Below are 2,397 nucleotides of genomic sequence, written 5' to 3' on the forward strand. Positions count from 1 at the left end.
AGGGTAAAATGTTATTTCCCTATAAAAATCAAAGTTAGTGAAAAATGGAGAAAATATCTGGCATTCTCAATTCGGTTTGACCGCTTTTGTCGCACCACGGTCATTTTCTGCACACGAGGGCTAATTAGACCGGGACCTACAATTTATTGCCGATTCCGAACGGCAGGCTTGTTTTTTATACTCATCGAGAGATTGGTGCGCTAACCCCTAGATGGAGGACTCCCTGCGGTAGCAATTTTTTGCTGCGGTCAAGTCGCCGTTTTGTTTTGTTGTACCCCTGTGTCAGGAAAGTTTTCTGACAAGGACGAACCGGGTATCGAACTCGCGACACCTCTAAACATCCTTTGGTACTTTAGACGAGCATCTTACCGACCGGGCTACCGCGCTCTTCTCAATTCGGTATTTCATTTACAATTAAAAAAAACAGATACAAAGTTTTTAAAGTAAAACTAAGTAAGAAATCACACTTTCATTTTCCCGCATATTATTAAACACTTTCCAACAAATTTTAATTTGCAGGTTCTTCCACAACAAATGCTCTTTTTTTAAGTAAAAAATGGCATGTTATGTAAACTGTCTGCAACCTTACCATCAGAAAATTCTCATATTACGAAACTGTTATATACTATACTGTATTATATTAAGCAAATTTACTAACTACTCGCTTGCAGTTTTACTTGCTGCAGCTAAAATGGCTCTATGTAGTGACATAATCTAGCAAACTGATCACTCGCTCTGCTAGTGAAGTTAAAGAGTGACGAACTTTTCTCAGCTGCAATGGGAATTTTTGCTATTTCACTTGTAAATGTACCGCGCTAACTTTCTTACTACTTGTCAAAACTGTCAAGTAGTAAGAAAGTACCACTAAAACTACTTGTCAACTTTTTCTTACATTCTCTTTTGTTGTGACAAAACATCACAAAAACATAGCAGAAAAAAATTAGATGTATGCATACGGTTAACAATTTTACTAGCTGTGTGTGCCAAACTCACTGGGCCAGCTGGAAAATTCACCCGATGTAATTAAACCTTTAAAAACAGAATATCATAGATTTTGATGTAAAACCCACTACATTTGTAGAAGAGTTTCACCTGCAAAGCATGCTCTTATGAACTAATTATACTTTTTAGTGAAGAAATAAGAACACTCTGCCAAAGATTTTTAGTGACCCTGACATCAATCTTGAGCAGTTTCGTAATGTATTAGCAAAAGAATTAACACATGCATAGAAAACTCTCTAGTGGTGAATGCCAGAACTACTTTTTTCTTTTTTTTTGCTCTTGATTTCTTTCCTGTATCTTTCATTAAGTTGTCCCTAAACTTTCGTAGCTTTTCCATGAGTCAAGGCTGCAGACAGCTAAGAATTTACCACTTTTAATTACAGACACTCAGTATAAGGAAGAGACATAGCATAACATATATCGTAAACAGACAATGATAATGCGATGGGAAATGGAAAAATGTCATATAACAGTAGGAACAAAAACATTCTAGTATTCAAAGGAGATTCACCGATTTATCATAAACATGGACAACAATTATGTAGAACAGAGATGTCTGGCCCATGGCCGCCTGCAGCCTAGAACAGTTAGAATATGACCCATTCCACAATTTCAAAACAACATATATTTGTTGCACCAATGTTTTTAAGTAGATTTCAAGTTTTTTTTGCCACTGGAAAAAGAATTCCGACAGTTTTTCTTCTCTTGCGACTTAAAATGGCATGCTTTTGTGGACTTAAATACGTTTGGCATGAAAGTGACGTTTTGGTCAACAGCGAACTATTGTAATTTTGGGTTCTGCACAGAATTGTTCTTTAAATGTGGACCAGAAAGCCCAGTAGACACAAAACTTATATTTACCAGTGACACATCAAACATTCACCAGCTTTTGAAAAATTTACATTTTTAATGTTCCCCACACAAAATCCTTATCTATATGCCGGAGGTGAAGGTCACCATATCTCAAAAGAAATATTTTACAGAAGAGCCATTAGAAGATTTTTTCTTGTAGTATGGCTTTCTACAGAGTTTGCTTGTCTTATAAAGTGAATATCTGTTATTTATTAAAATGAGAGTTACAGGGCTCCCACTCAAAAAATTAGAAAAAGTAGGACATGGGGGGGGGGGGTATTCCCCTTAGCTAACATAATCATAGCATAATAAAAAAAAAAATCCCTAAAACAAATAATTTTTTTTGAAAATTTAAAAAAAAATTCACAGCACACTATTTCAGTATCCTGTAAGATTGACTCGAGCCAAAGCAAAATGACAGAAATAAATGACTTTGTAACAAAAACAATTTTTGGCCAAAATAGGGCATTAGCAACCACACAGGTTTTTTTTTCTGTCTCCCCTCACAATATATATTACATTCTTTTTTTCTTTTTTGGAGTC

The sequence above is a fragment of the Pholcus phalangioides genome, unplaced genomic scaffold, assembly GCF_987345545.1.
Source record: "Pholcus phalangioides strain wild (caught in Gottingen) unplaced genomic scaffold, Ppha-v1.0 ptg000022l_1, whole genome shotgun sequence".
Lineage (NCBI taxonomy): Eukaryota > Metazoa > Arthropoda > Arachnida > Araneae > Pholcidae > Pholcus > Pholcus phalangioides.